Source organism: Mauremys reevesii, linkage group 5 (assembly GCF_016161935.1).
Source record: "Mauremys reevesii isolate NIE-2019 linkage group 5, ASM1616193v1, whole genome shotgun sequence".
NCBI classification, from domain to species: Eukaryota; Metazoa; Chordata; order Testudines; family Geoemydidae; genus Mauremys; species Mauremys reevesii.
Genome location: NC_052627.1, coordinates 81,073,028 through 81,099,352, shown reverse-complemented (window position 1 = coordinate 81,099,352; position 26,325 = coordinate 81,073,028). Strand labels below are relative to the sequence as shown.

The 26,325-nt window shown below is 42.9% G+C and overlaps 1 long non-coding RNA gene across 1 annotated transcript; it reads left to right on the top strand.

The window, feature by feature from the left end:
- The first annotated feature begins 426 nt into the window (after positions 1 to 426).
- On the top strand, positions 427 to 6,803 carry LOC120406900. The gene is made up of 4 exons (XR_005599648.1): positions 427 to 485; positions 1,894 to 1,994; positions 5,996 to 6,083; positions 6,774 to 6,803. It is a non-coding gene; the product is annotated as an uncharacterized LOC120406900 (long non-coding RNA).
- The last annotated feature ends 19,522 nt before the right edge of the window (positions 6,804 to 26,325 follow it).

The following is a 26,325-nucleotide window of genomic DNA, read 5'->3' as shown; positions in this document are numbered from 1 at the left end:
CTCTTTCACATTACCTTTAGTTACTCTTATTCTTTGCTGAACACATATCAATTAAAATCTGAAGCATTTGCTAAATAAGGCTTTAAAACTTTGTGATGGAGCAAGGCCGGATGGCTACAGGAAAGTATTGAGGAGCAGGTATGTTAGCTCCAGGCTAAGTAAATCCCTCGGACCATGGGAACCAAAATGGCAGTTGCTCCAGGCTAATCAAGGCACCTGGGGCCAATTAAGAACTTTCTAGAAGGTACCGGAGAGAGCTACATTGATTGGAGCACCTGCAGCCAATCAGGACAGGCTAATCAAGGCACCTGGTATAAAAAGGGGAGCTCACGCCAGTCTAGGGAGGAGCTGCCAGAGGAAAGAAGTGTGCATGAGGTGCTGGGAGCAAGAGACACAAGGAACTAAGAACTGAGAGGGGGTACTACTGGAGGATTGAGGAAAACACCATACAATCAAGCAGCATCAGACACCAGGAGGATCCTGTGGTGAGGATAAAGAAGGTGTTTGAAGGAGGTTATGGGGAAGTAGCCCAGGGAGCTGTAGCGGTCAAGCAGCAGTTACAAGTAGCACTATAGAGACTGCTGCAATTCACAGGGCCCTGGGCTGGAACCCGGAGTAGAGGGTGGGCCTGGGTTCCCCCCTAGCCCCGCTACTCCTAATCCTACATAGGAGTAGTTGATCCAGCCTATGGGTTTCATCCAAGGGGAAAACCACTGAGGGGAAGAAATCCACCAATAAGCACAGGACCTACTAGAGGAGAGGAGGAACTTTGCCACAACTTATTTATTTCATTGCTTAGGAATCAGTTTTATCAAAGTATGATAAAACTAAAAATTATATGGTATGTTGTGAGTCATGTATGCCCAGGAAGGCTGTGGATATTACTTAACAGCAGACCAGCCTATGATATTTGGAGAAAAGGTTAATCTTTTCATGAAAGCTAAACTCCCACCAAATTCCCCTCCCCACACCTGCAAGAGAACTCCAGACCTACAACAAGTTTCAGCAATAATTGGAAGGCAGAGAATTCCATGTATATGATTTCTACTCTACTCCTTTCAATTCTAACTCAGTGGGCAGGAGATATAAAGCTGCTGAGACTCATTTCACTTAGGCTCTGTGCTCATCCTCTAATCAGCCAGGGATTTTTAAAATAAAAAATTACCTGACAGTTTTGGCACTATGTTCCTGCATATCTGCTACATGTAAACGATATTAGAATCTGTCAAGCACAAAGGAGAACTTTTCTGCTGTGGCGTAGTCCCAAAAATCAAATATGTGAACAGATGAACTCTAGAAGATGAGATTCTGATGGTGGAGAAAATGATACCTAATGAGTGTCTTGTACAGTATTTAGTACCCATTTTTGCTGGCCTCTTTAAAAACTCTAATTGATCTAGAAGTTTCTTTCAGAATTAAAATCTTTCCTCAGTCAGAGAAACTCCTACATTTTGCAGGAACAGTCAGAAATACTATTCTATATGACGATTTGCAGCTCAGAGTTCTGCTCATGGCATTTTAATCATATTTATCAGATTTGTTTGCTTTGGTATATTGGTATTTCAAATGAATCTCTCTGGAGAGAGAATTTAGGATTCTATTCTACCTCTCACTCCGCTTAGAGCAAATTTTAATGATTCTTTAATATCATTGTTTACATTACCAGGGCCAAACTCTAATACCAACACAAGCTGTATGCCAAGAAGTTTCAGAGGAGCCAGGGAAAGAATGTCATAGAGCAGCAACAGAGCCACTTTGCAGCAACCCCTACTATAGTCTACTGCTGTGTAACCTCTGTGGCTCATGTGCCCCTGCTGTCTGTAATGGGAGTGCTGGGATGGCTAGTGGATTGGAATTGCAGATCCAATGGTTTCATTCTTGCTCCTCCCCCAGCCTACCTTGCCTTTTGTGAACTGTGCCTTTAAGAGATGCAGTAGTGTCCCACTCCAGGAAGTGCATCTGGCCAGGTGTGGTATATGCAGAGTGCTCTCCGGGTAAGCTGCAGTAAAGCTCTATTTGTTGAAACCTCCCAGGGTGCGTCTCTGCAATAGTGTTTCTGGGTCAGATACCAAACCACAGACCCCACCCACAAAACAATTCCCTCCTCTCTGAAGTTCAGGGAGTCTCTCTGGAGAGAAGCTCTGTGAATTCTGCGTGGTCAGATTTTGGAATCTCCATACAAAATTTTCATAGAATCATAGAACAATAGGGTTAGAAGGTACCATAATGGTCATCTAGTCTAACCCCCTGCCAAGATGCAGGATTGCATCTAAACCATCCAAGACAGATGGCTATCCAGTTATCCTTCTGAAAACCTCCAGTGAAGGAGCTTCCACAACCTCCCTAGGCATCTGTTCCATTGTCCTATTGTTCTTACAGTTAGGAAGTTTTTCCTGAGATTTAATCTAAATCTGCTATCCTGTAGTTTGAGCCCATTGCCTCTTGTCCTGCCTTCTGTGGCAAGAGATTACAACTTTTCTCCATCTTTTTTATGGCAGCCTTTAAAGTATTTGAAGATCACTATTATGGGACCCCCTCCTTAATCTTCTCTTTTCCAAATGCAACATATCCCGCTCATTCAGCTTTTCCTCATATTGCTTGCATTTCATACCTTTGATCATCTTTGTCACCTGCCTCTGGATCCTTTCCAGTTTCTCTACATCTTTTCTATACATTGGTAACCAAAATGGGATACAATACTCCAGATGTGGCCTAACCAGTGCCAAGTAGAGTGGTACTATCACCTCCCGTGACTTAATGCAACCTAAAATTGCATTTGCTTTTTTTGCAACAGGATTGCATTGCTGACTCATGTTGAGGTTGTGATCTACCACAACCCCTTCTCATCAATGTTGCTGCCAGGCCAGTTATCCTGCATTCTGTATTCGTGCATTTGTTTTTTTTCCCTTAAGTGTAGCACTTTACATTTGTCTTTGTTGAACTTCATTTTGCTGTCTATAGCCCATTTCTCCAATTTATCATGATCTCTCTGAATTTTAGCTCTAGCCTCCAAAGTGTTGGCAACTGCCCCCCCCCAACTTTGTGTTATCTGCAAATTTGATCAGTATATTCTCTATTCTACATCTAGGTTGTTACTACAGAAAATAAACACCAGATGGAGAACAAATCCTGGTGGAACCCACTTGAGACCTCCCTCCAATCTGACATCATTCCATTAATAGTTCCTCTTTGTTTGCGGTTGTTTAATCAATTATGTATCGACTTCGTGGTAGTTCTGTCGAGCCCACATTTCTCCAGCTTACTTATCAAAATGTCATGTGGGACTGTGTCAAAAGCCTTGCTGAAGTCCAGGTATACTATTTTCACTGCATTCCCCCTATCCACCAAACCAGTTACCTTGTCAAAGAAGGAAATCAAGCTGGTTTGGCATGGTTTGTACTGAGTAAATCTATGATGGCTGCTAGTGATTACCCCTTCATCCTCTGGGTATTCTCAAATTGAATGTTTTACACATTGCTCTTGTAGCTTCCCAGGTATCAAAATCAGATTCACTGGTCTACAGTTCCCCCACTCCTCCTTTTCTGCCTTTTTAAAGATGGGCACAACGTTAGCCTTTCTCCAGTCTTCTGGGACCTCTCCTGTCATCCATGAGTTTGCAAACGTTATTGCCAGTGGCTCCAAAATTTCTTCAGCTAATTCCTTCAGTACCTTGGGGTGAATAGCATCAGGCCTCACTGACTTGAATTCATTCAGCTTGGTCAGAAGATCTTTGACATGTTCTTTACTTGTCCCGACCTGCATCCCTTCCCCTTTATTGTCTTTGATAACTTTGCTAGTCATCTGGTCATGTTTTTTTTTGTGTGAAGACTGAAGCAAAGTAGGCATTGAGCAGCTCTGCCTTCCTATCATCTTCCATTACCAGCTCACCTTCTTCATTAAGCAGCAGACCCACACCATCCCTGATCTTTCTTTTTTTTCTGACATATTTGAATAATTCCTTCTTATTGTCTCTAACATTCCTTGCCAGCCATAATGGGGGGGGGGGGAGGGATAACTCAGTAGTTTGAGCATTGGCCTACTAAACCCAGAGTTGTGAGTTCAATCCTTGAGGGGGGCCACTTAGGGATCTGAGGCAAAAATCAGTACTTGCCCCTGCTAGTGAAGGCAGGGGGCTGGACTCAATGACCTTTCAAAGTCCCTTCCAGCTCTAGGAGAGTGGTATATCTCTATTTATTTAACATTCTTTGCCTTGGCTTTCCTGATTTTGTCCCTACATGCTCACGCTATTCCCATGTATATTTCCTTGGTGACATGTCCCTCCTTCCATTTCCTATATGTATCCCTTTTGGTTTTTAGATAGTTAAAAAGCTCCTTGTGTAGCCATATTTGCCTCCTGTGTCTCTTCTTATCTTTCCTCTGCATTGGAATAGTTTGATGCTGAGCCTCTAATAATGTATCTTTTAGGAACTGCCAGCCCCGTTTGACTCCTTTTCTTCCTAATTGGTCTTTCCAGAGGATCTTGCCTATTATTTCTCTGAGTTGGTTGAAATCCACCTTTTTGAAGACCAGTGTCCTTGTTTTGCTGTTTTTGTATCCTCCTTTCCTTCGGATCTTGAATTATTAGATCATAATCACTTCCTCTCAAGTTCCTGACCACCTTCACATTTGCAACTAATTCATCCCTGTTGGTCAAAAACAGATCCAAATTTGTAACTGGATACAGAGAGGCACCATGATTTAAAAAGAATGAGCTCAAGTTTTAAAGTGAGGAACCCTTGAATGTTGGTTACCGTTCTGCCCCAGATTAATGGTGCAACATCGAGCAAATCACTGCATTACTCTTCCTCAATTTTCCTACTTGTAAAAAAGGGATAAGAATGATGATTTATGTTTTCCTGTATCATCAAGGTTTTGCAAGGCTTTACTACTTATAGGGCTTGGTCTACTCTTCACAGGAATGATTGGGAGTCTTTCCACTGATTTCAGTGGACATTACATAAGAACCTTAATTTGCAAAGGACATTGGGTATGTCTACACAGCAAAGAAAAACCTGTGTCCCATGCCAGCCAACTTGGGCTAGTGGGTCTTGAGCTGCAGGGATGTTTCACTGCTGTGTAGACCTCTGGTCTCAGGCTGGAGCCTGAGCTCTCAGACCCTCCCACCCCACTAGCTCCACAGCCCAAGTCCTGCAAGCTGAGTTGGCTGGCACAGGCCAACCACAGGTTTTTCTTTGCTGTGTAGACATACCCTAAGAGAATTTCAGATGGAAGGTACTACAGTGATACACAGTATTATTGTTATCAGGTTTTGTATCGTGCACTGAGCGCATAACACTATATACTATGTATGTGCTAATTATTATTGCTGTTCATATATTTACTCAGTGACCAGAAAAGTGCTTGGTTCTGTACATAACTAAAGCGAAGTGGACTCTGTCCTTAAGATCCAATAGCTTTGCATGTAATTAGTAACAAATGGTAAAACAGTCATGTGAGAAAGGATGAGGGTTTTAGCAATACATTACATTTTAAATATAAAAATAAAAGATAATTAGTGCTATATATTATCATTAATTAAAGTAGCTGCCATCTGAAATTTGTATGTGAAGTCTCTCCCTACCCCCATCCATTGCTCCCTAAACCTAGGGACCCCTTCCTGTTGTCTGAACCTGTAACCTGTTTCCTCCTTCTCCCAGCCAACATGGGTCCTTTTCATATACTTATCCCCTCTTGCTTCCATGGTTCCACCTTCCCAATTACCCCATTCACTGTGGCTTCCTAACTGTCCTCCTCAATCCCTCCTCAGAGGACCATTTCTTCCTATGCCCAATCATTGTGACTCCTCCACACATCCATCCCAGCTCCACCTCACCCTACTTCTCCAAGTCCTTTTCCTTCCTTGCATAAAACATCTAACATTGAAAGGGGAGAAGCCAGAGAAGATTTCTGTGTATAAAAACACATGTACAGAAATCTTTATGTTCAAGAGTTTCCTTTGTCAACCTTCCACTCCCACTCATTTCATTGGCCACAGCAATCCCAGAGACTCCTTCCCTCCAACCTGTATCTGACACAGTTCTCTTCTGATACCCTCCCCAAGGAGCTCTGAAAACTAATGGAAGGTATGTGTGAGCAGTGGATCTAGACAACATGACTTTCTTAAATCTCTACCTGGCATAGTTTCCAGATTTTTCTAATCACTCCTGGTCTCTTGACAAATTATTTTTATGGCACTTTCTAAAGTCAAATGAATGCCCATCCACAATCCAGAGAAATGCTGGAGGTTTGTATGCAGAAAAAACCCTCATGTAGTGCTACTAGCTTCCCTCCAATTATGGTCTCAAAGAGAGGCATTTAGATAATATATAGCTATATTAGATACTGACAAGCAGCTTGCTAGGTACTAGTTCATTACTACTTTCCCAGAGGAAAGGAATGGGATGTTTAAGTCAGGTGGAACATCCTTATAACGTACAGTCAATACTGTCATGTCATATTCTTCCTAGGGACAGGGACAGGAGGCCCTTCTTCCCATCAACCAGGCTTTTCTGTGCCAGTCAAAATTCAGCCAACCCTGCAACCACTTTGTTTATTTACTCTTGCAAATATTACTCTGTTAAACTGCCTAGAGAGAGACTTGTCATCACAGATTAGTACATAATCCCCTTAATGAGCTAGGAAGTCTAGATTATTGGATCCAGTGTATCATTTATAGCAAACTTTTACCCTCATTGATAGGAATTTGTAAAGGTTTAGAGTATAAACACTAATTTAATAAACTCTACTAGCAAACCTCAGCTCTTTTATTATAGAAGTCTCAAACCATGTCAAGTCGTCCGGCCCCTTTCCATGCTTTGCCTATTGGATGAAGTTTCTGCCTCCAAGAAATCATCTAGAATCCAGAGAGACTTTGCTCCATCTATTCCATGACTTTGCTCCATGTATTCCATGACAATATCACTGTTCTGTACCTTTTCTCTAGATTAGAACTGTTCCTTCTCTTCATATTCAGATATTTATTGAACTATGCAGGGAAATAACATTCTGTTTGTATATGCTTTGAAAAATCACTTCAGCAATAAACTATTTTACAGTATATTTGTTTTCACAGATGAAGGATAAGAATATTATTTCAATGACAAATAGATTTTATTACTAAAAAAGTATTTATTCTGATTCTGTGTGACCTTGGGCAAGTTGCTTAATCTCTCTGTGCATCGGATCACCTTCTCTAAAAGGGGGTGATAAATTTATTTTCTCCAACTTTTTTATTGGCTTTTCTGTATAGATTATAAAATGTTCCCAGCAAATACTGTCCCTTACTACACGTACATGCAACATCTAACACCATGAAGCCCTGATCTTCATTGAGGTCTGTGACCAGGGTGCCACGGGGCCCATGCTGAAATTGCTCAATTAGGGTAACTGGAAAGAATGGGGCAGACAATCCACAAAACTGGTGGTTATTTCTAATACTGAGATTCACCAGGCCAGCAACAAAACTGCTTCTACAATACCTTACTGGTTACCCAGAAGCCAAAACCACAGTTCCCTTAAAGCAACAGAGCCTTGGGCTCCCACTCAGACAGTCAAGTCAAATATGATGATTACTGAAAATCTTGTTCATCATATAAAAAGTTCTACCAATCCCAAAGCATCAGACACATTATCCACCAGGTTAATGAATATCTCTGATCTTACGCAAATACATACTTACAGCCAATTATTATTAACTAAACTAAGATTTACTAAAAAGGAAAAAAGAGAATGTATTGGTTAAAAGATCATTATACATACAGATATGAATAAAGTTCTTAGGTCAGTTTCATAGTAGAGATGGTGAGCTTTGAAATTGAACTGATTCTGAATTGGACTCTTTGCATCGGGTTATAGTCCAACAGCCAATATCAGGGCAATCCAGAATGGAACTGGAAACCTCAGTCTTGCAACTCAAACTTCCCCTGACAAAGCTTAAGCAGATCTGAGATAACAGGATCAGGGCCCAAGAGTTCTTTTTATAGTTCTCTAGCAAGCTATTGGCAGCTTCTTGACAGCACGTGTTCCTTGGGTGAAGCTTTATGGTTTTGAAGTAGAATCACCTATTTCCTATATATACATAGGTAACTAGGTACATTCATCGGCATAAGGTAATTATCTATTAAGCAGTTCATAGAAGTATACTACAAACTTCAAAGAGAAAGATAGACAATGACATTATTACACCCAAGTTTCATCTAAATGTTAATATTCACTTTTGGTCTCTGAATCAACAGAATTTAGTAACAGACAGGAACCGTCTGTTTACATGGTTAACAGCTAACAAGATATAAGTAAACACATACAATTAGTATTACCTCCAATTCTCTAACACAGTTTGAATTTCAAAGCTGTAGTCTATTTAACATGGCTATGTTAGCTATTTAAAAGGAATAGCCCTAGTTACCATTCACATGCTTGACTAATATGTCTTTAAAGGTCATTTGGGTCATTTAGCCTGCAAGTTACTTAACCCTTTCTGGCTTAGGGTACATCTACACTACGGGATTATTCCAAATTTACATAAACCGGTTTAGCAAAACAGATTGTATAAAATCGAGTGTGCGCGGCCACACTAAACACATTAAATCGGTGGTGTGTGTCCACGGTCTGATGCTAGCATCGATTTCTGGAGCGTTGCACTGTGGGTAGCTATTCCATAGCTACCTCATAGTTCCTGCAGCCTCCCCCGCCCCTTGGAATTTCCAGGTTGAGATCCTAGTGCCTGATGGGGCAAAAATCATTGTCGCGGGTGGTTCTGGGTAAATGTCGTCAGTCACTCCTTCCTCTGGGAAAGCAACGGCAGACAAGCATTTCGCGCCTTTTTTTCCTGGATTGCCCTGGCAGATGCCATAGTATGGCAATCATGGAGCCTGTTTTGCCTTTTGTGACTGCCACCGTATGTGTACTAGATGCCACTGACAGACGATTCAGCAGCGCTACACAGCAGCATGCTTTTGCTTTTGCATGACAGCAGAGATGGTTACCAGCCATACTGTACCATCTACCATACCATAAATCGGTAATAAGATGATCATGGTTACCAGTCCTTTTGCACTGCACCATTTGCTGCTGTCATAAGTGCCCCTGGCTGAGATCAGCCAGGGGAACAAAAGCCAAAAATGGGAATGACTCCCTGAGTCAATCTCTCCTTTTTGGTATCTAAAACTAGAATCAGTCCTGCCTAGAATATGGGCAAGTGTACTAGAGAATCACTGTATCATACAACCAGAGAGCACAGCTGCTCTGTGTCAGATCCCACAGAAATTATGAGCTGTATGCTATTCACAGGGGGTGCTCCTGCAACAACCCCACCTGTTGATTCCATTCTTCCCCCAGCCTTCCTGGGCTACCGTAGCATTGTCCCCCCACTTGTGTGATGAAGTAATAAAGAATGCAGGAATAAGACACAGTGACTTGTTAGTGATAAATGAGTAGAAGGCAGCCTCCAGCTGCTATGATAGTCCAGACAGGATATTAAGCAGTGTGGAGGAGAGGAGCCCAGCATCCCGCTGCTAGTCCAGAGACAATTGAATCTTTTCTTTACACATGAAGGGTGGGGGCTGATGGAGCTCAGCCCCCTGTTGCTATGATGAAGATGGTTACCAGCCACACTGCACCATCTACCAGGAAAAATTAGGAGCAGGTGCCCTTGATTGACCTCACTGATGCTAGTCGGCATGGTTACCAGTCCTTTTGCACTGCCCCATGTGCCAATAGGCTGATGATGACGATGGATATCAGCCATATTGCACCATCAGCCACCCATGGCGGGGGGGAGCAAGGATGTTGGTGTTGAGTGCTGCAGCATCCCGTCTATCTGCAGCATTCAGTAAAGATAGGGTGACATGTAAAAGAGTCAAGAGAGGATTGTTTTCCCTTTCACTTCTGGGGGTGGGTGGGGGGGTGCGTAAATTGCCAAGCTATGCCCTGACCCACCGCGGACACTGTGTTTGACCCTAGAAGCATTTGGAGCTCAGCCAAGAATGCAAATACTTTTCGGAGACTGCAGGAACTGTGGGATAGCTTGAGTCCTCCAGTCCATGAGCGTCCATTTGATTCTTTGGCTTTCCGTTATGCTTGTCACGCAGCAGTGCGCTGAGTCCCTGCTATGGCGTCTGTCCAGAGATTTTTTAAAAATTATTTTGAATTTCGTCTTCTGTAACGGAGCGCTGATAGAACAGATTTGCCTGTCCTTACTGCGATCACATCTGCATGGTCCATGCTGGAGCTCTTTCTTTATTTTGATTTTTAATTGCATCGCCACACATGCTGATCGGAGCTCCACGCTGGGCAAACAGGAAATATTCAAAAGTTTGCAGGGCTTTTCCTATCTACCTGGCCACTGCATCCGAGTTCAGATTGCTGTCCAGAGCGGTCAGTGGTGCACTGTGGGATACCACCCAGAGGCCAATACCGTCGATCTGCGGCCACACTAACCCTAATCCGATATGGTAATTCCGATACTAGCGCTACTCCTCTCGTTAGGGAGGAGTACAGAAACCGGTTTAAAGAGCCCTTTATATCGATATAAAGGGCCTCTCAGTGTGGACGGGTTTGGCGTTAAATCGGTTTTACGCTCCTAAAACCGGTTTAAACGCTTAGTGTAGACCAGGCCTTAATGTCACAAGGTCTCTAAGCACTACTGAAATACAAATGATACTCAAATGCATAAATTAACCTCACTCTTCATTTAAATGCAACAAAAGTGTTATGAAAACTGTTTTACTGAATTATAATGGAAGGCCATTAGATGGCACCACATTTTGTTTTTGTAAGAATGATGTTTATGGAAGGACTTTATAGGAGGAAAAGAAAGAGAATCAGGGCTGGTCTACACTAAGGGGAAAAATCGATATAAGATACGCAACTTCAGCTACGTGAATAACGTAGCTGAAGTCGAAGTATCTTATATCGATAACTTACCCGTCCTCACGGCGCGGGATCGATGTCCGGGGCTCTCCATATCGACGCCACCACCGCCGTTCGGGGCGGTGGAGTTCCGGAATCGATAGAAGCGCGTTCGGGGATCGATATATCGCGTCTAGATGAGACGCGATATATCGATCCCTGAAAAATCGATCGCTACCCGCCGATACGGCGGGTAGTGTAGACGTAGTCTCAGAGAAAGAAAGCTGCAGTAGCAGGCACTGCTGGTTTGTGTGTACAATTCTGAATCCACCCCTTGTAAGCTATGGGAGCCATATTCTGAATTATGATCTCATTAGTCCTACTTCATGGTGGTTGGTTTGATTTTCGTTTTTTGTTTATTTAGAGATCTGTCCTATGCTGGGGAAACAACAAATTATAGAGGCTGCTGTTAATCTCTCAAATATGTTCTCATTTTGTTTTTTGTGCAGTGCATGAGCTGAGGCTATGTCTCCACTACAGCTGCACTGCTGTAAGGTCTCCCGTGTAGCCGCTCGATGCCATCTCTCCTGCTGGCATAACTAAACCACCCCCAACAGTGGTGGTAGTTATGTCAGCAGGAGAGCATCTCCCACCAAGATAGCAATGTCCACACCAGCGCTTTTGTTGGTTAAACTTATGTCAGTTGGGAGGGGTGTTTTTTCACACCCCTGACCGACAAAAGTTTTATCGGCAAAAGTGATAGTGTAGACATATCCTAATATCTGTTAAGAACTAACTCTTTATTGTTCTATAAATAATGGTTGGTAACATGAGAAGTGGTCACACTGTGCTTGATTCAAAAGCCACCAAAATTAGTGGAATGACTCCAACTGTCTTTAGTGGGCTTTGGATCAGGGTCTTAAAAAAACACTATAAAAGCCATGCTTTCTTTCTGATTTACCCTTTGCACTCTGTCAGAAATATCTGCATACACAGTGTTGACTATAGGTCACAGCTAAATTCAGATATATTTATGCTGTACCAAATTCCTTCCCCAGGGCACCCCACCTCCCAGCCCTGGGCTGGGCCTCTGCATTCACACAGGCCTCTGCTCGGCAATGCCCAGGCATTCCATCATTCTGGTGCAGTCATAAGAGGCTCAGCCCTCCAACTGAGCCCCAGATAGTCCAAGGTTGTAAACGAAGACAAAGGAATTGTCCCAGGGGTGTGCTAAGGCTCTCTTTCTTCAGCAGGCTTCAGTTACGCTTTGGCCCCCAGATAGATTCACAGGCTAATATGGAGAAGAACTCCCAATAAAGGTGAATCACCATCAGGTATGATTGCCTACTTTCCAATTTCTTAAAACTGGACACTACAGGCCTCCCACCCATGTCGCTCACTCGCTCCCCCTTGCCCCGGTACTCACCTGCTGCCTGCAGAGCCAGGCTGGGAGCTGATGCAGAGCTTACCTGCCCACAAGATGCTGGCAAGAGACGTCCTGGCTGAGAATGGGCTGGTGCAGGTTGATGACCTGGCGCCCTCTCCATGCACTGCTCTGTCCCCTACTCTGGCCCTTCCCGGTCTCCACATTCCCAGCCAGGCTGGCAGGGGGCAGGCTGGTGGTGGAGTTTGCAGGCAGCACCCCTCCTTGTTCCAGCACCCTTGCAGGTGGTAACCAGACATTTGGTGTCTGGTCAGTACTTCTGACTGGACACCACACAGCTGTGTCTCCTGTCTGGGGTCTGTACAGCCTCTCTGGAGGACAGGGCAGCTGCTGATGCTGGGCACTGGCTGCTGGGAGTGGCGGCCCCACGTTCTGCTCCTTTCACCGCTGTGGTTCCTGGGAGAGCCTGGCGGTTGAGCAGATACTGATTTCTATCCACGGATAGCTGCATCTGTGGGTATACATGTGTATCTGTGCAGGGCTCTACAATTCATTCTTGAAAATGTACAGAGCCCTACGTGGATACAAATGTATACCCACAGATGCGGCTATCCACAGATAGAAATCAGCATCCACTGAACTGCAGGGCTCTCCCGGGAACCACAGTGGTGGCAGGAGCAGAACATGGGGCTGCCATTACTAGGAGTCAGCACCCCGCACTGGCAGCTGTGTGGAAGGGCTGGGGGGGGGGGCAGTACTGCAACATATAGAAGGATAATTCAAACGGCTCATTGGAGTTGGTGACCTGGTATCAAATGGGTGTAGATGAAAAATCTGTCATCCAATGAACAATGATCTAGAGCATTGTTCTGTACCAATCAGGATACTTTGAACAACATTAGAAAGCAACATATTTAAAAAGCTGAGAGAAACAAAACATTTATGATAAGAAGAATATAACCACCAGGACCATTTCATGGTTAGGCAGTCAAAAGATAATGAGGCAATTAATTGGATGCTGGGAAATACAATTCTATATGAAGCCAAACAGATGTCCTCTTGAAGGTGTGACAACTAGCTGTTTGTGCCACAAGTCTCTTATAAAAGCAGCACTAAATGAAATGTAGGAAACAATTAGAAGCCAAATTGCAGTGTGTCTTTTCTGATACATTGTACTCAGAGTTAGGTGGCCACCTAGGATTTATTTTGTTCTGACATGTAAGGTTTTCAGTGAATGTAGGCAAGAACAAGGAAACTCTATTGATTTTCTGGGCACTATTTTTTTCAGATAGAACTTTTCAATGCTCTGTTGGGTTAATGGGTTAAGAACAGAGGTTCATGCTAGTTGGACAAAAAAGGATGATTTTCTTTTCATGACAGACAGAAAAAAAATCAACAATACAAAAATATGGTTCCGTCTCTTCAAAGTATACTTGTTATAAAAATAAGATTTTTCTGCTTTGAAATAAAAGCTCTTTTTGACACTGCATTTAATTTCAGAACCCTGCAGCCATCCACTTGTGCTGTGTCCACATTGAACTGCAAAATTAGAAACACATTATCGGTAGGGTGACCAGATGTCACGATTTTATAGGGACGGTCCTGATTTTTTGGTCTTTTTCTTATATAGGCTCCCATAACCCCCCACCCCCTGTCCCAATTTTTCACACTTGTCTGGTCACCCCAATTATTGGTGAGCAGAGATTTACTCTAATCTTGCTTAGTTTGTTTTTCCTCTTTCATACTTAACCACTCTCATCTACAACCCATTGGAAAGGGGCAGTTCAAGGCCCTGGCACCATTTATGTCCCACTCGAGCTCTGTTTTGAGGCACTATAAGTGGTGTTCAGCCTTGTGTTTGTCTCCAGGACAGGGGTGAATTTCATCTAAAGTGATCATTCCCTGCCCCAAGTACATTTTTCTACTTAGGATTCCCAGACTGACAATTGTATGCTGTGTTGTTGTAGCCACGTCAGTCCCAGGTTATTATATAGACAAGGTGGATGAGGCAAAATCTTTTGTTGGATCAACTTTTGTTGGTGAGAATCAAGCTTACGAGCTCCACAGAGCTCTTCCTCAGGTCTAGGGAAGCTTGAAAGCTCATCTCTTTCACCAACAGAAGATGGTCCAATAAAAAAATATTACTTCACCCACCTTGTCAGACTGACAGTTGTAGTGACTGACCAATTCTGCATAACCTCTGCCAGATTGCCTGATGAAAAGCTATAGCCTTACATCATGACATCAGCTAAGGTGCTCAAGGTAACAGAACCCTAGCTGAAAAGTGTTATTGGTAAATCAACTTTTGTGAGCGGGTTATCTCTAGAACGCACTCTCCTTGAACCATCAGGGCCTGGATTTTGTTAACCAAAAGGCTGCAAAGGCTCCCCCTCACCTCTCGGAGCTTTCAGCGGTAGGTGTTGGCAGATAGTAAACTCTACATCTGACCGTCTAACTATTGATATTATGAGCAAGTATTGCTGTGGTTCCATATGAATAGTTCATTTGTATTTTGTATCAGTGGATGGGTCCACATTATAACAATCATTATAACAATTCACACTGGCACCGTACTAGAAATTGCAGAAAGAGGAAAAATGGCCTCCCCACTCACACTTAGAGGTTCTCTCTCCCAGTTTGTATAAGTGTGTATAGATGGGGAAAGGTGAAGAATTTATCCATACAGTCCAATCACAGTAGGGATGTGATGTGTTGGATATCACCAGATTATTAGCGGGTCCTATCACCACCTGCCCTGTAACACTGGGTGCCTTTATGCTGTGCAGCTTTGGTTTATGCAATAGAAGAATCACAGATTCAAAGATGAAAGAGTAAGGGAGAGCAAACAGAAACAAGTTACACAGAAAATAAACATCATGCAACCACAGGCTTTATACTTTCAATTGAGATAAAACTCCCTTTTCTAGTAAATTACCTATTGCTTCTGAACAGCTTCCCTCTTGCCCCCTGCCATAGAGGGGAAGGGGATCCAGCCTTTCAAAGACAGCAGGGACTGTCCCTCAGTTTAACTTCAAACCCATTCCATTTTAAAGGGGTTTTTCAGATGTTTTTGCTTCAGTCACTATAGATATTCAAAGTGAGGAAATCCCCAGTTGTCTCAATATCTTTCCATTAACTATAATGGTCCATTGCTAACAATCCATTGTACAGCCCAGGAAAAGATACTCGCATCTGACTGTATGTAAACACCTGTCTTGGGAGGTGCCCCTCCCTGCTGTGAGGTGTATTTGAAATTGTAGTACAGGTTATGAGCACAGTTTTCTATATATATAAACACAGAGATTCATAACCACAGTTTGTATGCATATCTCATAATGATCAAGTACAGAACATTACTTTCATAAAATACCTTACTTAACATATTTTTATACACAATAAGATTGTATACCATCAGTTGATACCATTGCTTATTCTTTGGTGTTTTAGACCCCCGGTCCTAACCTTGGAGTGTCTGAGCCCTGATTGTCACATACACCCCTTGTGCATTTGATGCTGGAGTTTTGGCCACTCGCCATGACGTAACCTTCACTTCTGCCCCCTTGTTTCTGGATAGGGCATTGTCTACCTTGTTCTCCACCCCAAATAGGTTTCATTTCCATATCATATTCCTGCAAAGCTATGCTCCATTGTATTAGAGTAATTCTGTTTAGTCAGAAATGCAATGAGGTTTTTCTTGTTATCCTCCCCAGTTTGCATCAATATGGCTCTGAGGCCTGCGTCAGATGCATCAATACAAAATTCAAACATTTTCTTAAAATATGGACTGTCCAAAATGGGAGTCATTGATAAAATCTGTTTCACTGTATCAAAACCCTTTTGACAGGTGTCTGACCAAACCACTTTTTCTGGTTTTCTTTTCTGGCATAGTCTTCTGATAGAAGCGACCATGTCATTAAAACCTCCCACAAATTTTCAGTAATAGTTAGCAAGACCTAAACAAGATTGAACCTGTTTTTTTAGTTTTGGGGACAGGCCAATTCACAATAGCTTCCACTTCCAGAGCGTGTGGATGGATTTGGCCTCCAAACAACCTAGGTAAGAGATCTTTGCTGCCCCAACCATACACTTTGACACCTTGACTGTGAGGCCTGCCTCTGATGCTTTTCAATATTTGTGTTCTTCCCAGGTGTTGCTAAATATAGCAATATCATCTATGTAGCTGAGAGTCCTGGAACCCACGTAATACCTGCTTAACCAGCATCAGGTACGTGGTTCCTGTATTAATCTGAAGGGTAATACCTTAAACTCAAAAGGTCCAAAATCGGTAATGAATGTAGACTTTTGTGACTCAGTTTCCAAGGGAATTTGACAGCACGTCTTTGTTAAATCCAACATAGTTAAATATGTTAGATATACTTAGCTCTGCTAAGTATATCTAACATATCAGCCACATAATGTGTGTAGAGTAAGCATCTGGGACTGTAACAGCATTAAGTTTTCTATAATCCATACAAAACCTTACTGAGCAGTCTCTCTTTGGCACTAGGACAACCGGCGAGACCCAGTGGCTGTCTGAGAGATTGCTGTGATTCCCTTGTCTAGCATACTTTATATCCCTCCCTTGATCTGTCCCTCAATTGTCCCCATTGTCCTGTAAACCCTGCTAGTTACTGGGTGTGTCTCACTGGTGTTCAAGGGATGTTCTCTCAGGAGAATTAGGTAAGATTTGTCAGAAAACACCTTGTGTTGGCTTTGTAACACAACCATGATTTCTCTCTTTTCTGCTGGGGTTGGCCCTGCAGTTAAATTATTGCACTCTAAGGGGTTCCCCACTTTCTCTCAGACATTAAGTCTAGGACAGGTGATATGTTGTGTCCTCATCTACATAGCATATCATGTTTGCTATAGGCTCTCTGTTATAGTAAACTTTCAATCAGTTAATATGTACAAGTTTGGGGTTAGCCCTTACCATAGGGTTTTGTGCGTAGAAGTAACTTAATTTAGACTATCACTTCAAAGGGACATTCCCATGGGCTAAATTCCCTCTAAGCTGTGCGTCCAGGCAGCCGCCCAGCAGACTATCAAATGCCGTGCACTTCAGGTGTCCCTCCCCCCACTGCCCCGCTGCTCCTGCCCTCTGCCTTGGAACCCCTTGCAGCTGCTCCTGGGAGCCTCCTGCTTGCTGTGCAGAGCAGGGAAAGGGAAGGGGGGTGCTGATGTCAGGGTGCCCTCCCACCCCTGTACCCCATCTCCACAGAGTAGGGGGGAGACACGACAGGGCTCAGAATGGAGGGAGCTTGCTGGCAGTTATTGATGTGTCTGAACAAGCAGGCATCAGACTGCTGAGTACCGATCTACTTAAAAGGGCAGCGTACTTAAAGGGGCAGTGTGTGTCTCTCTGTGTCACACACACACACACACACACACAATGTGTCTCTGTCTCACACACAAACACACTGTCTTTCACACTCACCTCCCAACACATACTTGTATTATTGTTGTTATTTCTTTCAAAGTGTGTTTTAGTTTTTTGACTGGTCTATGCATTTCATAAGTTTTATTTCTTTCTCTCTTATGCTTAAATTTAATTATTTGAGTAGTGAGTTCTAAAATGGCTAACCTTTCCTAGCTGGAGTAATTATCCCTATAGTAACTTTAAATATATATTTTTGTTTCTACTGGTGGTGCACATCCGCACATTACCTCGATATTGGTGCAAATAACAAAATTCATTCTGCACATGGATGAAAAAAATTAGAGGAAACACTGTCATGGGTTCTGCATTTTATATTTTTTGTAGGGGCTAATAACAGAACCAAATCATCTATATCAAAGTCTCTTTCACTTGCCTTTTCCTCATACCACGCTTTTTGTACAGCTTGACTTTTTTCAAGATTATGCTGTACCAGTTAATTTAATTGCTTATTCTTTGGGGTTCTGACCCCCTTTTCACCTCTTGGGTATATGGATTCTGATTGGCACAAGGGAATATTGCAGTCATCAAGTCTGATCTCTTGAATAAAATAATTTACCTAATTTAATTTCTAGTGCATATCTTTTAGCAAAACATCCAATCTTGATTTAAAAATTGCCAGTGGTAAATTGTTCCAATGGTTAGTTATTCTCACTGTTAAAATGAATGTCTTATTTCCAGTCTAGCTTCAACTTCCAGCCATTGGATCATACTATACCTCTCTCTTCTAGATTGAAGAATCCATTATCAAATATTTGTTCCCCCTACTTATAGACTGTGATCAAGTCACCCTTTAACCTTCTCATTATTCAGCTAAAAAAAACAGAGCTCCTTGACTCTATCACTGTAGGGAATATTTTCTAATCCTTTAACCATTCTCGTTGCTCTTCTCTGAACTGTCTCCAATTTATCAACAGCTTTCTTGAATTGTGGACACAACTGGACACAACATTCCAACAGCTGTTGCACCAGTGCCAAATACAGAGGCAAAATAACCTCTCTGCTTCTATTCCAGATTCCCCTGTTTACACATCCAAGGATTGCATTAGCCTTTTTGGCCACATTGTCACACTGGGAATTTACATTGAGCTGATTATCCACCACCTCCAAATATTTGTGAGTCTCACTGCTTCCCAGAATAGAGTCTTCCATCCTGCAATTATAGCCTACATTCTTTGTTCCTAGATGTATACATCTACACTTAACCATATTAAAATGCATATGTTTGCTTACATCCAGTTTACCATGCAATCCAGATCATTCTGTATCAGTGATCTGTCCTTTTCATTATTTACTACACTCACAATTTTTGCAAATTTTAGCAGTGATGATTCTATGTTTTCTTCCATGTCATTGATAAAAATGTTAAATAGTGTAGCCAAGAACTGATCCGTGCAGGACCCCCCTAGAAACACATCTGCTTGGATCAGGAGTAGGACACTTCCTTCACTCAATGAAGGCTGGATATTCACTATGCAGCTGCTAACCCCTCTCTGAGGTCAAGAATGAATTATTCCACCCTATGACTCTCAAAAATGGCCGACAACATGCTGAGAGTGATATCCGGATATGAAATGACTCTTCTACGATGTCTGTAAGAGACACAGGTTCTCCCCAGCTAGAAAGGGAAGTGTGTAAGGACTGTGCAGCTTGTGGAGACTGGGGGCTATACAGCCCATACAGCAAGGCACATCTGTCAACCAGGAGCCCCTTGGGCAAATAGCAAGTGGTGGGGAGGAAAGACATCTCCCTCAACCACCCAAGAGAGTCTGAGGAGGAAAACCTGCCCAAGCTATCCCTTGTGATTTTTACCTTTCTGTGAATCAGTTATAGGGGCCTTGAATCCTATTACTTCTCATACTTGTCACTGCTCTTGAAGGGTTACTGCAGCCATTCCATGTTGAGAAATAATATTTAATACAGTGAGTGCACAGTGTTATAGATGCATAAATACTCTATTTGCCTTCCTTTTCACAAGCCTGGTTAATCACCCTCCCCTTTCATTCACATTCCTTCCCCTCTCTACACCCAAATCACACCCATCGAAACTGGCTGCAAGAGAGAGAGATTCATTCATCTGCCATCTTCTTCTGTGGAATAAACAAGTAAGAAAGCATCCTTGACTATACCTAAGAAGCACAGATGACACAGACCACAGCTTGATGGCATGATATACAGAAAGAGTGAAGAGTCCATATATAGAAGATCTAATATTCCCACTGTCAGGTGAATGATGGCATTTCCAGCAATTGGCGGAAGTTGCACATTTGGCTTTGAATATTTTCTTTGGCATCCAATAGTTTCAATTTAATACCTTAATCTATATGAACTGAAGGACAAGATAGGAGAAGGTCACTCTTATATCCTTCCAAATAATGTACTAATTTCCCCATGTTAGATTCACTAGGCAAGATTCTTGGCTGTTATAAATCAGCAATATTTTAGAACTGATTTACATTGGCTGAGGATCTGTCTCATCTAGTTCCCTACTCCATTTGTTGTATGAAGGGAAGTGCAAGTGTATGATCTATTCCACTGAGCCTCTTATAAGAATAACTATCAAAGTGTCAGAGTTTCCAATGACAGAGAGAAAATCTTCAAACAGAGAAGGTAACAGTGTACTGGACTTCTACAAAATAGTTTTAGACAGCAGAGAGTGATTTTGGGAGGAAAAGAAAAGCTGGGTGTTAAGAATTCCAAATTTGACTTTGATCTGTCTCATATTAAGGAGCATAGAGATTTTAATTAGGTCTGAAACTCAAAAAATATTATTGGACTGCCAGACAGTGAGAAGCCTGGGGATTGCTACATAGGCAAGTGGGATTGATTACAGCAAGAAGTACAAAATGGCTAAAAATAAATATCAAAAACTTTTAGTGTATTTAATGTTCATGACTTTTGGCTGGATTGAGAGCTTTGAAAAGTGAAGTCCTATTTATCTACAGAACAAATCACAGCATGAGCAGCCGTCATGTGAGTTTTCTTGTACTCCAAATAGTGTCTCAACCATTTTCATCCTCTGGGGTGAACAGGTAGTTCCATATCCAGGGCCGGCAAACCAAGCACGTGCTTGGGGTGACACATTTTCAGGGGAGGCATTCCGGCCTTCCCCCCCCCCCCACTTCTAGCGCAAAAGCCTAGAGCCAGCTCTGGCAGTAACAGGGCGTCATGCACGGGGGGCACCCTGGGGCCACTGTGGTTTGCGCCGTGGGGGAGCAGCGCCCACACCTTGTGGCTGGGCCGAACAGGCTCTAAGCGGGGGACACCCAGGCTGGGGGCCGGCCCACGGGGCACACAAAGCTGCCTGCAGGTGCCGCAGGGCGGCCGTCCCCCAGCGCTGCAGCCGGGGCTGGGTGAAGTGGCCCAAGCCGCCCAGGGACTGAGGCAGGGCGGCCAGAAGCAGCAGTGGGGCCATAGAGGGTGGGGCGCTGCCGTATGGGGCTCGCATACTGCTCTCGAGGGCTCCGCTCCCTCTGGGGCTACCCTGCCCTGGCTCCTCAGCCCCCTGCCGGGGCAGTCCCCTGGCTCTGCCTTCCCGGGTCCCAGCCAGTCCTGGAGGCAGGAGCCCCAGCTGGATGGACCCTGGGCTGAGGCGCAGCCTGCGAGCCCCGCTGCTTACCCTGACCCTGCTAGCGCTGCACCGGCTGGAGGTGAGGGGGGAGCGGGCGGAGTCAGCACTGGTGCGGGGGAGCTCAGGGCTGGGACGGCAGGTGGTGTGTGTGTCGGGGGGAGAGCCCAGTGCTGGGGAGGCAGGGTGTGTGTGTGGGGGGGGAGGGCACTCGTGGGGGTGGATGAGAGCCCAGGGATGGGGTGGGGGACAGCCAAAATTTTGTTTGCTTGGGGCAGCAAAAAACCTGGAGCCGGCCCTGTCCATATCCATGCCTCAGTCCTTGGATTCTTTGCTGCCACTGCTAACAATAGTACTGGACCACCATTCTGCAGAGGCCATTAATGTTAACACCTTTCAGTTGCCAATATAAATCCTGGTCAGAGTCAAATGTCCTAAAGGTAAAAAGCTCTGTATCTCATTCACAGTCCCCTCAGTTAACCCCAGCTGCCTACTGTCCATAGTTATCCCCAGGCTACCAGTCCCAGTATCAAAACAAAACACTTTAAGGAACCATCCAGGAAATATAAATATTTATGTTTGATAACAGAAGCATTAGAATTGGGGTCAGCTACGTTAAACAGCCCTTCAGAGAAATGCACATATCTGACACCGCTGGGCAGTGTAGGTTTAAAACATTGCTCACTTTGAAAATGTGGAAACAAGATCTTAGTCACTCTAAATAGTGCAAAATGTCTTTAGCTGTTCAGATTAAAAGGGAACTTACTTGCCAACAGAGATAACCAAGTCTGGTTATGTAGGACCCTGGTGAGTAGTGAAGATCCCAAAATAATATTTCCATCAATTTGGGGCTTTAAAGAGCATGGATAGCAGATAGCTTTTACAACATAAAATATATTTTTTTTGTTACTCATGCACAATGGAATCTATCAAATTGTTTAATTCTAATATTTTGCATTTTCTTTATATGGAAGCTGGAGGAAAAAAAGCTGAAGAGAATTAGTTGTGAAACTGATGGGTGACATTCAACAGTTAATCTATCGATTTCCAATCTCTTAAAGAACTTTAAAACAATGCAAGTGACATGCACAAAGTAGTTCCTGAATCAATTGACTTTAAAAACATAGACACTTCATTTCTTCTTTTATCGGTCATCTTCTTTTCATTCTGACATAGTGTATGTCTAGATACTGAAAGTGACATTTGGACCACAGCAGCAGTTTTGTGAAGCATACATTTTAAAATATCAAGTTTGATTAGATAAATGCAAGAGTTTATCTACAGTTAAGACATCTATCAGGTTCTCTGTCCTTGTATTCAGCCTCAGATAATTCATGCATAAAATAGAAAGCTGATTTCAAATGACCAAGATGGAAATACTGATATCTTTTTATGTTTAGTATAACATATAGATATAAGAATGGCCATACTGGATCAGACCAATGGTCCATCTAGCCCAGTATCTTGTCTTCCAACAATGGACAATACCCGGTGCTTCAAGTGATCCATCCCGTGTCACCCATTCCCACTATCTGCCAAACAGAGGCTTGGGAAACTTCAGAACAGTGTTTTGCATCCCATTCTTATCCAGTTCTTTTCTTAACCTTCTTATAATCTTGGCCTTCACAACGTACTCTGGCAAAGAGTTCCACAGGTTGATTGTGCATTGTATGAAGAAATAATTCCTTTTATTTGTTTTAAACCTAATGCCTATTAATTTCATTTGGTGACCCCTAGTTCTTGTGTTATGAGGAGTAACTAATACTTCCTTAATTACTTTCTCCACGTCAGTCATGATTTTATAGACCTCAATCATATCCCCCCCTTAGTTATCTCTTTTCCAAGCTGAGAAATCCCAATCTTATTAATTTTTCCTCATACAGAAGCTGTTCCATACCCCGAATCATTTTTGCTGCTTTTTTCTGTACCTTTTCCAATTCCAATATATCTTTCTTTGGGACTGAGTGACAATAAACAAACAAATACCTCACTGTTAAGCATTTAACATAAGATTACCTCACTTTGTAGATTGTTAGAAAGAATGTTTTATAGTGTTCTAAGGACCACTGATGAAGAGCTGGACCCAAAACACCACTACACCAAATTTTAAAATACATGTCTGTGATGTGTGGAGACTTGTGCACCCAACAGAAAGAGATTACACATTTTCTCCCCTGTCCAAATACATATTCATAGATCTACTTTTTCATAATCTCAGAAGAGCTAGTCTAATTTATATTCAACTTGTCAATTGGCACTATAGTGATTTCTGACCATGCACCCATTACCCTGCAATTGATTTCCATCGTGCTGGATGAGAAACAAAATAGATGGAGGTTTAACACTTCACTACTTTTAGACTCACCATTTTCAGATGTTGATAAATAAGGAAATTGACCTCTTCCTGGATTCAGTGAGCCCTCAACTCCTTCTGCAAGCTTCTTTGGGAAACTTTAAATGTCTGTCTTAGAGAAAGAATGATTAGCTTTGCTGTGGCTAAAATAAGGGAGCAAAGGGAAACTATGGTACTCCATAAAAGGAAAGTCAAGGAGATGGACACTAATCCTTCCTCGGTACTCCTATGTAGACTGACCAGAAACAGGTCTGCGCTCAATAAGCTGCACACAACCCTGTCAGGAAGTGAACTCATCTCCAGAACACTCCCCTAGTGCCAGGATTCAGTGTTGCAGTAGTTCTTTTGCTCTAGTGTTGCCTGTTGTCTATCTGGTGCTGTAGCTGTCTGCAGCTTCTGTGGCCTGGCCTATCTTTCAGTTCAGTCCCATTCCGGGGTAACAGAAAAACACAAAAAGTCTAATGGATTTTATGCCAGGCCTTTGGCCCTCATTTGCCTCTCTTTATCCTGGGGTTTGATTTTTCTCTCCTGTTGGAGGAGGAAAACTCAGGGACCCTTTGAGACCCTATGTTTGGAAGCTCAGGAATGCTCCTTAAAATCTCCAACTGCTTCCCTGGGCTGCTCCTACCTTTTCCCTGTTTGTCTGCATTTCCCACAGGGCTACAGACTCCACTCCTCCCACACTGGAGTGCAGCTTCTTCCCAACTGGCTACTGAGGTGCTTCTTCAAGGCCACACTCCACCTCTCTGGCAGCAGCTCTTCTCTATGCTGCAGCCTTTTATACCAGCTATTGCTAATTGACCTCTTATGGTATGTGTACACTGTAATTAAAAACCTGGGGTTGGCCCATGCCAGCTGAGTGAGGCTTGAGCAAAGGGGCTGTTTCATTGCAGTGTAGACATTTAGACTCAGGCTGGGGCCCAGGCTCTAGGACCCTGCAAGGTGGGAAGGTCCCAGAGCTCAGGCTGCAGCCTGAACATCCCCTTAGCCCAAATCAGCTGCCACAGGCCAGCCACAGGTTTTTAATTGTGGTGTTGACATACCCTTTGACACAGCTGGAGGAGTAACTGGTACATTATTAACTCTTTCTTGGCTGCTACATTCTGGAGGTCTACACACTTAATCACAAGACCAAGCTGAGTTTGTACTTTTTCAGTTAAGAAAACACTTCTCGGAGGCAGGAAGAAATAACAGGTAGACTGTTAACTCACCAACTGGTGGAATGAGCAGCTGAGACAACTATTACAACAATCCAAGATACATAAAATAAATTGTATACCACAGCCAGAGATCTAAATAAACAATTGTTTTACATCTGTATATACCATTCAGATTCTTCTCCTTTGCATGAAGCCCTGGACATTTTCTTTATTAAAATACAGATATCCCAACTCTCTGTGGCCCAGCAGGAGAGCTTGGATGTTCTGTTAACAACATCAGAGCTTGCCAGTACCCTGAAATCCATGAAATGGGGTAAGGTCGCAGCCTAGATGCTTCCCTGTTGAAGTTTATGAACAGTGTTTTTAGTCCCTTATAGGTAAGCTGCTTACCCTGTTCAGCGTATCCCTGGAGGAGGGTACTCTCCCCTTCCCCCCATCTTACACAGGGAAGGCTTGATTTCAGTTATTCCTAAGTCATGTCAGGCTCTCATATCATGCTTGAACTGTAAACCAATCCCCCTAATTCAGTGGTTCCCAAACTTGTTCCACCACTTGTACAGGGAAAGCCCCTGGTGGGCCGGGCCAGTTTGTTTACCTGCCGCATCCTCAGGTTTGGCCGATCGTAGCTCCCAGTGGCCACAGTTCACTGCTCCAGACCAATGGGAGCTGCTGGAAGCAGTGGCCAATACGTCCCTAATTCATAGTGATATGAAAATATTGGCCACAATTTTGGCACCTAGGCTGGGGAAAGCTATGCCCAATATCCTCCATCCAAATCAATTAGTTGTAAAGTACTGATTGAATTGATTTGATAGTTAATATTAAGGTTGTTAAAATACATTTTGCATACATACATTAACGCTATGCTGTGCATTGATCCTTTAAAAACATTTGCTATGGCTGTGAAGCTTAAAAAAAGAAAAGATGCCATGAGCCAAAATATAGATTTAGAAACACTGACATGGAAAGCTTACTCTTGCTCTCCTTCCCCAAAAAGGAATGTGCTAAATGTCCTCAAGAACTAAGAGAAAAGCCAAGTTTACATTACATTTCACAAATTTCACTGCTTGCTGTGTCAAGTGGTCATATCAAATTTTATTTCTGACCATCAGACTTTCTCTGGCAACTGTCCACTCCACAGCTATATGTTTCCAGTTTTGTGAAGTGGAAACATGGTCAATCAACTTATTGTAGTTCAAACAGTAAATTCCTGCAGTGCTCTCATTATTCAGAAGTCTGAAGAGTTAAGTGAGCTATTAGTTCATTTTGATAGAGGCAATTTAGTTATGAAAGCGAACTTTCACAGGCACTGTCTCAATACACAAATGATTAAATGTATCACTACACCAACCAAAGATTATTACAGCTCTCTTTTAAATATGTTTGCTCATTAAACAAAGGAAGGACTGGCACAGGAATGGAAGACAGATTTGACACTGCTACCAGCCTTTGAGAATTAGAGTTCCATGAATGTAGACAGGACTCCAAAAAAAGTGGCAGTACAGTGAAATTATATATATTTGATTGGTATTGGGGTTATTAGCCTATTAACTGATCACTTTATAAATCTTGGTAAGT